This window comes from Trachymyrmex septentrionalis, unplaced genomic scaffold (genome assembly GCF_001594115.1).
Source record: "Trachymyrmex septentrionalis isolate Tsep2-gDNA-1 unplaced genomic scaffold, Tsep1.0 scaffold42, whole genome shotgun sequence".
NCBI lineage: Eukaryota > Metazoa > Arthropoda > Insecta > Hymenoptera > Formicidae > Trachymyrmex > Trachymyrmex septentrionalis.
Window position 1 is genome coordinate 911,309 of NW_017305590.1, and position 14,720 is coordinate 926,028.

General features: G+C 34.1%; 2 protein-coding genes across 2 annotated transcripts in view; one reads left to right on the plus strand and one right to left on the minus strand.

Annotated features, from left to right (window-relative positions):
- Positions 1-14,595, minus strand: part of LOC108751244 (metalloproteinase inhibitor 1) — a 31,817-nt gene extending 17,222 nt beyond the window's left edge. The window contains exon 1 of the mRNA XM_018491328.1: positions 14,173-14,595. The gene's annotated coding sequence lies outside the window, so the exon portion shown is untranslated. The remainder of the gene's footprint in view (positions 1-14,172) is intronic.
- Positions 1-14,720, plus strand: part of LOC108751245 (synapsin) — a 44,187-nt gene that overhangs the window by 23,014 nt on the left and 6,453 nt on the right. The gene's annotated exons all lie outside the window — the stretch shown is intronic.

The window sequence follows — 14,720 nt, forward strand, 5'->3', positions numbered from 1 at the left end:
CAAGATATACTATGGATTATATTTCAGATTCGACGTTAGATATGTATTGAAATTCGTATTGAACCACGTAACGAAATGTATATTCAAACAAGGAAATTGATGAAACGAGATTAAAGAGCAGATGGTCCGTTTATCTGAAAAAGTATTTCAATATTTACATTGCGGTATGAATCATCGTACTCTTATGCAAATACTGATAAATGTAATGCAAATCTTGCGCGATGATTTCATACTTGAATGTTCTTAAGATACCGCTCATATATCAATATAATATATATAAAGTGAAAGTGCAACGCGCATAAATTGACTTGAACTTAACATACATAACGTAGAGGAACTCAGAGAACTGTTTAACCTTAAACTTGCCATTCTACGAGTAACCTTTACGATTGCTATTAATCTCTATATATTACTCTCTCTATTAAAATAAAAATACATTAACATTATCGGTCTTTTTAATCCTCCGTCTGTGCAATCAGGATCTTTTTTGGTAAAAGCGAAATATCACTGGTTAATTTTTCCGATATAAAAGAGTAAAATCCAGTTCTTCTTCCTGCAATATTCTGTTAAAAATAAATTATTTGAAAATGTAATGGAAATAATAAAATCAAAATGATAAAGAGCCGTTAAGAGTCGGCACGTTAAACAAAGCGAAAGAAAATTTAATGTAATAAACATGTTGAAAAGTAACTTCATTTTTCCACATTTTGTGAAAGTCTATTAAAATAGTAAGATAACAGAAGTCAGAGAAAGTAAAAATATGATTGCAGACGAAATATCAACAATACATTCAAGGCACCTTTAAAACAGTAGTTGCAGGCACTATGTTAGACGTGGGCGGTCATATCGCCGCTTGATTTATTCTTAATGTCAACAAAATTTATTTTTATCGATTATACATCCATATCACTTTCGCTCGCAACAACACGTATCTAAGTATTCAGCTATCCGTTGCCTTCGCGGAAATGATCTTTGAATATTGATTGCTTACGGAGAAAATAGTGCCACGTAACAATATTTATACTGTTTTGATTTTTTAAGTATTATCAATACACCATTATGAAACAGGGAAAACGCTTCACGACGATCGTAACTCTACAGATATTAAAGTCGAAAACAAGCACACGTCTCGAATTATTTCATTCCGTGTGAATCATTCTGTGTGTGCTGTGTGTAAAATCCGATAGAGAAACAGGAGACTTAATTGGATTACGATTGCTGCCGACTATGCTATTTTAATATCTAATTATTATTTCGACACCGAATTGTAGGACATTAATCACTCCCGTGCGTTTATGTATGTTCCAGTGAAAGAACAATTAAACGTGCGCACGTTCGTATTATGCGAGAAACTCTGAAATTATAATTTTTACCATGCGAGATTACACGACCACAATTGCGAGCGTATTCTTTCTCGTATTTAAATTGTGGTCAGCCACCAAGAAGTTAGCCGCTGGGACTGCACCGGGTGTTTGGAGGAATTTACCGTCTCTATTCGTTCCGAGAATGTCGGCATTCTTGTAAAAATGAATCTGAAGCGTGTCGCGATTTGATAATACGACAGAATCGACGTGATGTGCCTTCAAAGAGATGCCAACCATGGAACTGTCAGTCAATACTTTTAGAAGTGTGTTTAATTAATATTAACTTTCAAAATTAATAAAAAGAAATTAAAAATGAAAACAATTTTTTAATTCAACTATATATAAAAAGTAACCAGTTTATATTATTTATTAATGTTAAACTCCCGCTATCGACCAAAACCAGTATCATTTGCTCGATGCGTGTTGTGATACACAGGAAACTCTCACCAATATCCAGCTTCAAGCAACCGAAATAGACGGTCAGATATTTTTTCACCGGCATCGGGAAAAATAAAAATAAAACTACTCGAAACAACAGCCAAGTCTCGAGTCACGATGTATTAAAGGATCTATTTATACCAGCAAGAAAGGAAAATAGAGCAGCGATCTGTCCCATTGGTGTCTCTCATGGAATGTGACAGCACATCCGACAATCGTATTATTATGTGTATATACATATCATACACATAATATTCTATATTTCAAGAACTTGATAGATTAAACGATCAAGTCGACGTTATTGATTTAATAATAACGTATGTACATATTATTTTTAATCTCATTTGAATTTTTTTAACGTAAGATGCAAACATTATAGATATCAAAACGTAGAATTTGTTATTATAGAATCAATTTAAAAAAAAGTACGAGTCACGACATTCGCGGGAAAGAAAATTTCGTTTCTAGTACGGTTGTCCAAAAAGTGATTTGCAGTGCAAAGTAACTGCGAAGGACTCCCAAATGCTTTCCACTGTGTACATTCGGATACTGTTGAAGCCGTGATGGGACATAAATCATAATGTCACCGCAGGTTAATCAATGGCGGCTTCTAAAACGGGCAATCCCACTCACTGGCGATCCATAAATCGCGTGGATCGGTATCATGCATCGCATTTAATAATTGCACAGCCTCACTTCCAGGAAATCGCATTTAATCGCATTTAACTGACAATGAAGAGTGCAACGAGATTCAACGACGATACGTTTCAGCGTGTAATTGATATGCCGATCTCCATATCGAGATAAACTCTCTCATCAAGTGTTTTTAAAACAAAATTATCAACCACCCACTAAGAATTCACGAATCCGTGGAAATAGCGGATGAAATCATTCTCACACGACGTGCTGTGCATTCTACGCTGCGACTTCTAAGTACGAATAGGAGTGGGCGATGGAAAGCAATCCGAAACACCATTGACGCACGTATACTATTTGCGTGACTGATTTCACCAAGGAAACCTAAACACAATAATTTCGAAAGTAAGCTTGTTCGTACAGCTCTTAAATCTCGCAATCAACTCTTGTTAGCAACGCTTATTAGTATTACTTTATTTTTAATTCGACACGAACTGCTACCTTAGAGAATACATGGAAAGAACGGTTCTGCAAAAGTAAATCTAAATATTTAGCTTATCTGTAAGATTCAGATCTGAAAATAATTGATCCACCAACAAAACCAATTATGTAGACTGAAAAAAGAATTTATCTTAATACAAATAAATATTGTTTAAATATTTGCAAGTAAATATTTACTGAATATTAACATATATATATTTATTTATAAAAACTATTAATTTGATTTAATTATCATTTTTTTTCATTGAGTAAATATTTATTTATTGTAAGTAAATATTCAAAAAAATATTTATTAAAATATAATAAATTTTTTTTCAAAATTATTTTGATAGTCCAACAAAGTTATTAAAAACTGGGAATCAAAAGTTGAGACTTTTAATAACAAAAAAGTGAAATAAAATTGAAATAAAATTGAAAAATGAGAACATCAACATTCAGAACTAAATGAGTTCGAAATTGATAAAATTTTTAATTTCAATCATTCGGTTCAATCATTGAATTTTCAGCATTCAGTTTTTTAATCTTCGTTAATTATATTTTCAACTCATGTCTGCTGTCAACGTTAAATCTCCACTTTCGATTCCCAACTTTTAATTCTCTATTTCCAACTGAATACTGGTCGTATCATGTGCTTCCCATTACGCACAGTAAAAGTCTTCATAGCGAACACGCACCGCAAAGAGAAGGAGGAAGAAAAAAAAAACAAGATATCGCACGATTAGCGAATGGCTCCAATTAGCAAAACGCTTTCCCATCCTAGAAATTTTCTTCTTCTCCGAAACGACGACATTGCGAAAGCGTTTATGTGAGTTTATCGCGATACTCGTTTCTCAGTGAATGAGATTGTTATTCGCTGAGTCATACGTAGTAGAGCCACGCATTAGTTAGGTCACGAAAGAACGCGGCAGACGTTGTCGTCGGCTTTAAAGAACCGCCGGCGCGATATCATTTGACACGCACCGCAAAAAGACCCCCTAAAATCGCAAGAAACGCGCGAAGGTCTTCCGCATAATCGAAATTATTATTCGAAACGATAAGCTCATCTTATATACGTTTGCAAACTTGAGATTTAAATCTTCTCGAGTACACTCTTAAATAAAAAATTATTTTTCTTATCTAAAAATCCATTACCGTATGAAGTGCTATAGTCTTATAAATAACTCATTATTTACCTCTGAATTACAAAAGAATATAATTATAATTTCAATCTGTAATAAGATAATCATCAGATCGCATTGAATGATGTATCTATTTATTTGAAAATTCCAGCATTTTTATATTATTCTAACTTAAATTAAATCGTAATATATTCTACACGTATAGATATAAAAGATTATTTTCCAAAATCTTTTTAATCGTGTAATTTGTTCCAGTTAGATATGGATCAGTTAGATATGATAATGATAGTAATTATTCGTTTTGCATAACACATTGTTTGATGGATTATTACGCAATCATGTTCTGTAGCTTGTATCACAAACTATAGCACACTCTCTTGTGATATCGAGCCTTGAATACGTGCTCAACTAACTCTAAAAACGAGACGCGCAATTATTGACGATGTATTCAACGCACGGTAAATGCAAATTTTTGCCATTAAGACAGTGACGTTCTTTCTCATTCGGGACAAGACGGACTTTTACAAATATAAATTACACATACGGTGTCTGCGAAAAGTTTACGGTCACTAAGTAATTTTATTGTACTGCATAGATAAAGACTCTTTATACATAAATTTTAGTACAATACTTAATATTTTTTAGCACTTAAATTCATTATAACAAGAATTTCATTAACTTACAACATAAACATAAAAAATAAATCGAACAAAAATTATCGTAAAATTATTATACGTTGGCTAGAAACTCTTAGCAGCAACTTATCCATCTAATTGCTCCTTTTTTTATCAACCTAACGATAAATATTTTTCATTCTTCTCAATTATTGCTTCTATAATTACTATTATATCAGTATCTGTATCAATTCTACGCAATTTGATAAATGACAAGCTTTCATCCAGCTATGCGCGATATATATGTGTAATTGCTTTCGATAAATAAGAAGATTGTAGCAGAATGCATTCGAGAGACATCGCTGCCACGTAATACAACATTGCCTTCCGGCGAATCTGCCAAGTAATATGAGAGAATGCCAATTAAATTCCGCCGGGTGATAACGTGCTCCGTACGCGTAATTCACAGAAGGATGATTCCTCGCATGTAAGGGCGGAATGGTGCGATGCAGAAATGCAACAAGGAAGAGCGCGGCATCGGAATCGGGATGACAACCACCGCGGAAAGTGCACGACTAGACCGGCTGTGTGTATTCGTGGTGACGTAACGAGAGAAACTGCGGAGACCACACCCTGGCGATGCCGCCACGTAGTATTTCGTAAGCTACAGACTTTTCGGCAAGGCCGCCACGCGCATTACGATGCGATCCTTTCAGCGTTCCAGTTTTCGAGATACGTATCACGCAATATATTGTACGGCGGTATTACAGTGAAATTCCTCCGTATACGTCATCGTAGATGGAAAATTCCACTAAAAGGGTTTAATTTTTGCAAGACAACATTTAATATCCGCGTTAATTGTAGAAAACGTGTACGTTTTTAATTCAATTAACCCTTCAGTGCCACTATACGTAAACAATACACCGGATGGTGTAAAAATATCACACAAAAATTAACATATTATGATAAAAACAAAAATCAAATTAAGATGAGCTATCAAATATAAGATGTCAAATGTAACGTTTATCGAAAAAAATTAGAAAGGATCAATAATACAAATGCGTTATAACAAAAAAAGATTAAATAATTAACATCTCCAAAAAATATTTAATTTGACTCGCTTTTATTATTTGTTATCATTACAGGCTCGATTTATTAACTTTATTTAAATACTTTTTCAATTGAAACGATAACAAGCAAATGTATGTATCTTTATTAATAAAAAAGTTAGCATATAAAGTTAGCACATAAAGTTAACAAAAGTTAGCGTATAAAAAAAAAAACACACGGCCGAGTATATCATACCCATAGTGGCATTAAAGAGCCATAGAAATATCAGAAATTTTTTCAAATTCTAGCAAATTCTATACAAAGCCACATAAATAGCAAACACTAAAAATATTATAAAATATACTTCAAATTTCTCCCAAGCTAGCTTTCAATTTTAGGTGATGTCTTTAATAACCTAGATAACCATATCCAAAAATATGTGGACGGCTTATTTTCTAACAGGCCGCATATAGTAGTATCCTCGGAACATACATTGTCATTGCTAAATTCTACAAGGATTGAGTTAATTCCAGACCAATGCTCACGCCAATTCACCTGTATGGACACAAACTCAATTTGTAGTTGCGCAAAGTTGTAACGAGATTGTCCCGTACTTACATACATGGGGAGAGAATTAGATTGAGCTCCATGTAGGATTTAGTTGCATTAGGCCCGTTAACTGTTTAATGAGGCACTCGGTTACAAGAGAAGATATCCCATTACTTCCGCAGCCTTCGATAATGCTCGACACACGCTGAATATTTATTAACATTTTGCGCGACCGCGTGCATCGGCAGAGATTCATCTTTATACGTACACACGAAGCCTGTCCGCACCTCCGGGAATATTATAACGGTACTACAGATAACAGATGTTCTCCAGATAATTCGCGATTGTAAAAGAATTACACGTGTTAAGGTCACAGATAATAAATAATTTGCGAGCTTAATTTATTAACGAACTGTTTTCTCGCGGCGTCTCGCGCAAAAGCGGATGTTCATATATTTACTATTTAATGAAAATGACACAAGCTTCTGTATCTCTCCGTTGAGTTTTTAATATCGGCGCGATTTAATTCGACATTTTATAACGCTCGTGTTAAGAGCCACTTAACACACAGTAAACATTTTCAAGATTTCCTCAGGTTACGACACGACTACTTAGGACTTAAGTTTACGAGAACTATCTATCGGGATTCCAGCATATTTTATCGTTTTGTAATATATGTCAATGGAATTCGCCTTTTTATTACTTTTTCATATTTACTCGTATGGTTTGAGTGAGAAGACGTAATAAGTTATTTAACGAATAGAACCTGTTTAGGTGATTTAGTAACTCGAATGGGCTAATTGTCACCTATTACGTGCTCACTTTATAGACTGCAATATTCGCAATACGTTATTAGATAGAGTGTTCATCGTTTCATTACTAATTATATTTTTTACTGTTTTATCGTTACTATTATTAATAAAGAGGTGAGATCAACTCTCTCTCTCTCTTTCTCTCTCTCTCTCTCTCTCTCCCTCTTCCCCCTCTCTCTTTCTAATCTTGTATAATTTTGAACTCTTCGAAGTTGACGGTGGCTCTCTTGGATTCATTCGATTAGAGATAAATCTTTTTGTCAAAAATTTCAAACGCACAATATATTTTTCTTCAAATTACATCTGTAAATTTGTATTACTCTTGTTAAAATATACTTATTCATTCTTTTATATACTCGTATGTCAAACAATTAAATTTTCTCAGAGAGAGTTACTGCAAATTTGTATTATTCTTAAAATATACTTAGTACTCATTCTCTTCAATATGAATTAATTATTTTCCTCCAAATTAATTAGTATCTTTTAATTACCATAAGTTAAATGCGCAATATTAAGTGAAATACAAATGTTTAAACACAAGTAAGAGAGAAGGATGTCATTTTCGATCAAAGGCGGATCTCGGTACTTAGTACTAATACATGTGAATGACAAATATAACATACAAACTAATAAATTAATTAATTAGTTCTATAAATTGATTAGGTTTTTTGTAACCGTGATTACAGATTTTGTCATCAGCTCCGGCGGGTTAAATATCTTTCAGTAATCAGCTTACCGACACACTTGCTTTTAACCTCCAATGTCGAGGACTGTCATTGTTACCGGCTGCTCTTTCTGCTCATTAGCGGGTGTAGCTTCGTGACGAAGGTTCTTGAACCGCGGTTAATTGTTGTGGGAACTACGGTACACCGCGGTGTTTCCGGGTAAAAAGACGCCGGAGATCGTGCATTTTCGCGCGACACCATTCATTCGCACTTTCTTGCTTGAGGTAGATATTAATCCTGTGCGCCTCTCGGCGCGCCGAGTGGCCGTCACTGGGCGCGGATCATTATGGTCGTTTTATTACGCGGCGTGGGATCGTTTCCTCCTCCGTGCGATCAGTATCTCCGGCAAATGATCGCGCGTTTATCGCGGCGGGATATCACTCGCCGGCGAAATGCAGTCTGCGATCGCAGAATGTAAGCGCTGCCGAGTGGAAAGATTGAAATTATCTTGCCCGATAAGAAATTCTAGATCCAAACAATAGTTTGACGTCTGTACATAATGTCGCGACTTGGTGCGACTTGGTGATTAGTATGATTGACTGCGTCGTTAGTTAAATGATTAAATTAAGGCTCTCCACATTGCATCTCAACGAGATCTCTCAATTTTAGACGGGACGTATCGCCGATCCAGGTATACTGGATCGAAGCCAGCTTCCGTAATTTATCGGACAACTCATGCGTGCATTTCTGCCGCAAGACAGGAGGAAATTTTGTACCGTTAGCACGGAAAATTTAAAGCAAAATAACAAACAAACAACAGCGATAAATACGGGTAAATAGACCGTGTAAAATGTTATGTTTAACAGTCTCATTGGCGTCGCAAAAATATCAAATGGGCGAAGTAATGAAGACTAATAATTATATAATGTATAAGATATTGGGAACAGAATAATAAACGTTAACAAAGCATCGAGAAAAGTGAATATAAATATCGAGACCTATTGAAAATCGATAGTCGAGTCGGTAAGGAAAAAATGAGGATGAAAATTGCACCGTGTCACGAAGGTAAACTGAATCTTACGATACTTTTCGCCGGCATATACGTCTTGCGATTGCAAGCTCCGTGAGATGATCCCCGAAGTGCATTCCTCGCGCGTCTCCTACCTATGCAATCACGAAGGCTATAAATACTCGATCCGCAATTCTAATCTGGCTGGATCACGAGGAGGATCGGACGCGTCTACGTATTTCCTTTGAAGGAAATAAAATCTTGCGCGGAACGATAGCACCTATCCGCAAATGTACACCGAATGTGCGCGGCGTGTACATTGCGGCCGCGGCTGATTGGCGCCGTCGTCGTATATCGAGAAATAAACGCGTAATAAACGTAATATTATACACGGCGAAACGGCGGGCGCATTTACGGCGCGCCACGACGATGAATTATACGTATAATCGCACAATGAGAGCCTGCCGGGCTACGAAAAATCGATAAAATTCGAGGTGATTGCGATTGCACCGCCGCGCCGGAATGGAAAACGGTAATTATTTAGCCCGCATCGGGGCGAACTTCTCGATCGATCGGACAACCTTCGAGAGTATTAATGCACGGGGCACTCAATATCCTGTTGCAAGGAATACGCGAATGTCGATACGTCAGTGTGTCACGTTGGGCATCTGAGAATTTATCTCAACGCATTGCTACGCGAGAATTTATTTTGAATTTAACGCACGTCGATGTCTATCAATGTACGATGGATTTTATTTTACCGGTTATATTTTATCACAAAATAACGTTATCTCTTCATGATTGCTACACAAAAAAATATCATTCCATTGCTAAGAAAAGTGGTCACTCAATTTATTTTTAATAAGAATCTTATTGGATCATAAAATTTGAAACTCATTAAATAAGAAATAGGAAATCTTGGTCATAACAGTCTAAGGGGGGTCTGGGATCTTTTTAATGTTTAACTAATTTAAAGTGAATTAATATACAGGGTATTTCGAAAATAGTTGGTTAAACTCTAAGAGCATATTTTATTCATTGTAAGAATAAAAAAAAATCATATAAATATTGGAAACGCTTCCTTTTCAAGTTATAAACATTTTTTTATTTTATACTTATACCTATATTTTATTTTACACTTATACCAATATTTTATTTTATACTTATATCTATATTTTCATTACAGAAAACAAATTGCTGGAAATGATTTCCTTCCGCATCGATGCATGCTTCGCATCGACGTCGCATGGATTGTCGAAGACGTACAAAAATTTCGTATTTTTTTCACATGTAGCGAAAGGAAATCATTTCCAGCAATTTCTGTAATAAAAATATAGAATACAGTATAAAATAAAAAATAGATACAAGTATATGATAAAATATAGGTATAAGTATAAAATAAAAAAATGCTTATAACTTGGAAAGGAAGCGTTTCCGAATTCATCTTTATATGACTTTTTTATCCTTACAATAAATGGAATATACTCTTAGAGTTTGGCCTATTTCTGAAACACTCTACATACTATACATATATGTATATACATACATATTGTAGTCATTTGAATTACGTGTCAAAATTGTTCCGGACTTAAAACGCAACTAAACTATCAAAATAATATCACAATTAAATTTTTGATGCTCAATAGGCATCTATTAGAGAGATCTTAATATGATAAAAATCTGTAAATATATTTATTTATTGCGAAAAATATTACCTCGGCCAGAAGTCGAATCTCTTGCGAGCCTTTAGATTAGCAAGACCTTAGTAACATTCTTCGCAATAATCAGTATATATATATATATGGAAACAGACGTCTTTCTGGTGACTGATGTAAACAATAAGAATCTTATTATTGTTTATTTAATATTTTTTGTTTAATTTTGTTTTGTTTAGTTTAATATTATTATTGTACCTTGAAATTTAAAACTCATTAAATAGAAAATAAGCAATCCTGGCCATAACGATTTAAACCGAGATCTTCTTAATTTTAACTAATTTAAAGTGAATTAATATATACTATATATGTATATTTAAATTAGTAAACTATTAAAAAGATTCCAGCTTAAACCGTTATGGCCAGGATTTCTTAGTTCCTACTTGATGAGTTTCAATTTATTTTCTTCCTTTAAAGTAACGGTTATCTTTAACAAAGAATATATTTTTGTAATAAGCTTACAACATACTTATTATAAATTTTATAAAAACTCATTATTATATGTAAAACAACTATCTAAAATTTTTGAAATAAAATTTGATTCTAAAGAATAACAATTGAGCTAATGTTGAAAAAAGTAACTCAATCAATTTTGAAGAATGAGATTTCAGTCCAAAGATTTTAGAGAGAAGAATTAATTTTCTTTTAAAGAATATTATGAAATTAATCGAAGAAGCGACTTTATATAATAAGCAAATCAAATTTGTCGTAATTTAATAATCTTAATTGAGAGAGAGAGAGAGAGAGAGAGAGAGAGAGAGAGAGAAAGAGAGAGAGAGAGAAATATTAAACTTATTAGAATTCAGAATATATCTTGAATAAACTTGATGTTTGTAATGAACTTGTAATAGATTTGCGGATATACGAGCTTTTGAAATGTTTGAAACAAATAATTATTATTATACTTGCGTAAACTTTAAGAAACATATCTGTTCTTTACGGCAGTGCGTGTTTCTACCTACGTAGATTAATTTTAATTTTGGTTTAATATATTACTTGCTTTTTAAGAGTTACTCCTTATTTTCTTTCTAGTTCTTAGAACGAACAAAAAAATAAAAGAATAAGTTAAACTAAGATTAAAGTTAATCTATATTAGTAGAAACGACCATTAGCCTTTGTAAAACAGGTATACTTTTTACTGAAGCTTAATAATGATGTTCTAAAAAATATAATGTTATTTTATAATGAAGTCTAGACAACTGCTAGAAAAATAAATATAAAAAGTAAAAAAATGTTATTAAGTATGTAAATATAACTAATTTCTCAATTATTATAACTAATTTCTCAATAATTATTATGTGATTAAAATATAAAATACTAGCTGCCAACATCTCCTGCGTTGTAGTGCATATTGAGAAATTAGTTGTGTTTAAAAAATTTTACCACGTATCGACTTTTGTTAAATGTAATATAATTTAAGTCATAAAAAGTAATGTAATAAAGTCTGTAAATTGTTAAAAATAAATGTAAAAGAAAGTTTACGTACGTATAATTAAAAATACTTCTAAAATTAAAATTGTCCCTGAGAGGCATCATGTGTTTGCGCGTATATACCTTGTCCCTTGGCAGCCGAACAATTTTCTTGTATTGCATCTCTCGCGAGACACGAAATGTTCAACGGCAACACGTTATTTCGGATGCTGGGTACGTTAGAACAGTTGCCAGGAAAATAGTCACCCTACGGCTCACGTAGAAGAATCGATCGTTAACTCGTTGCGAGCAGAGAGGTACATATGTACTTAGGAGTAGGACTAGCTTGTAGAGGCGGTCTCGAACGTGCGCTCTCATATTTTCCTACGGCCCGTTTATTGAAATTGCTTTCCCAGAAGCGGGCTAAACTTAGGCGCCAATCGACAGCGTCATCAACGGCACAATTCAATTTCAGCTTATCACAGGCTAGCAAAGTAATTGCACAGAGTATAGAGATCATAATTCTCGCAAACGTTCCGAAAGGCTGGTTATTACATGCATGATTTTAATCCGTCAGGGGAAAGATTTAACGTGTATAATGCGTGTGATGGTTGCTGACGATTATTTATTAATTAGATATTGTTTGCCACGAAAAATTTACAGCGATACCTCCCTTCATGTTTTCCTATCATTTTATACACTAACTATTGAGTTTTTAATCGTACTAGTATATAGTATCAATGGTGGAAAATGATCCTCACACAGTATTCATCAACGACGCTCGAGAGCCATAAACGCTCACCCGAGACGTTGTATTAATCGTCATTCGCACGATGGTTATACATATTGTAATTGTAGATGACGTCATTATTTATGAATCGCGCGTAGAGACGCGGCGAAGATTACAAAGCTGTTCTCAAATTAATCGACGAAGATTTTATTTTAAAAGAGTATCGCCCCGTCTTTGCTGAAGTATTTTCCTTTGCACAATGTTTTATCTTCTTTTGAATGTTTTATTCTAAAACTATCGAGTCTCGATAAATTAAAATTAAATAAACAAAAATAAAATAGAAACTCGATTATATGTGAATAACACAAATAAACAAAGGTGCAAAGGCTTTATTTGATTAAAGTAAATCTTATTATTAATATTATTAGATACCAAGATCTGCTTTAATCAAATAACTTCCTTTACTTCTTCGTTTATTTGAAATCAAATATTATTAAAAATTTTCATACTTATTTGTAAAAATTTTATCGGAATTAATATTTTTCAAATACAACCAATATCATATTTTCCGATGTTATTATTAAAAATCTGTTTTATATTTTTATAACTTAAAAAATTACATTTCTTAGAATTTCATTGATGTAATACATCGAGAAATCGTCTATTTGTCTTATGTGTTCTCCTATATTTACTATATAAATTCTCTACGGGGTACTATTTATTGTACGGGAATTCTGGTTCAACCCTTTATGGATCGACAATCATAAGATCGACTTGTTTGACCACACACATTCAGGAGTTCTATTTATTCAACTTGGTTGGGTGCCGCGTTTTACCTCCAATCACATTTCATCTATCTTGTTTCTGTTATATTTCCTAAAATTTGCTACGTCTTGACAGAAACTGATAAATTCATTTCTAATTTAATAAACATATTTCTGTAAACGACATATTTTCAATATCAAAAACATTTTAACAATTGTAGAATAACTGGATGTTTTATTATAAAAAGACACGTCAATCCTATTTAGCGATATTAATATATTTTCAAATATATTGTATTAATTATAATTGAATTACAATAATAATTAAAAATGTTATTCACTGCATGTAGATAATTAAATTAAGTCAAAGAAACAAAACTGAAACGTATATTTTGAACAAGAACTGAGCCTTGTCGTATTTTTTTTTAATTTCTTTGCATGTATTCTAAAATCTAAAATATTAAAATACTTTTCTATATACACTTTTTAAATAATGATAATCCGATATGGAGGGTGGAACTAGAATTCCGTACAATAATACAGAATACCCTTATTTTATATTCCATAAAATATCTTAATTTTTGCAAACGCTCGTTTGCAGAGAGGTAAATTTCGAGTTCATATCCTCAATTCAGTCTATAATCAGATTATGAATTTCCCGTTCCATTGCGCAGATTGAACCTCAAATCGCATAATCCTTTGTAATTCGCGATGCATTCGTCCGGAAATTTCGCAGAAATGATCGCACATGAAGCGTATGCAATCACGGAAATCCGACAATGCAGTGTACAGATTACCTTTCTCCGGTGACCCCCCTTTCTTCAATTCTTTGCCCAATGAACTCTTCCGTGCAGTCTCTCTTCCGCCTTTTCCCGCGGTTTCTTCTTTGCGTTCGAGATCTCACAGATCAACGAGCATAATAATCGCCGAATCGAAGCTATGGGTATCAATCGATACCGCCAAGAAAAAACTGCACTCGCGCTTTTCCGCGGGTTCGATCTCGATCTCGAGATGCCGGCCACTTTCTCGCGCGCAAGAAGAATCCTCGTCGCGAGATAACATCGATCGCGAGAGGAAAAAAAAGAGAGAGAGAGAGAGAAAGCGTGGAACGGGTCCCGAGGGATCTTCTCTCCTTTTCCCTCTCACCACGTGTGTGCGTCTACGTCTTACGAGCCTGTACCATGCACGTACCTCGCGAGCGTGCGACCGATCGCGCGCGAGCTTCGAAAAGCAATGCAAGCGCGAGCGACACGCCGGGTTCTCGTTCCTTCCTACGTTCTTACGTCGAACTCCTGGCTCGTACTCTCTCTCTCTCTCTCTCTCTCTCTCTCTCTCTCTCTCTCTC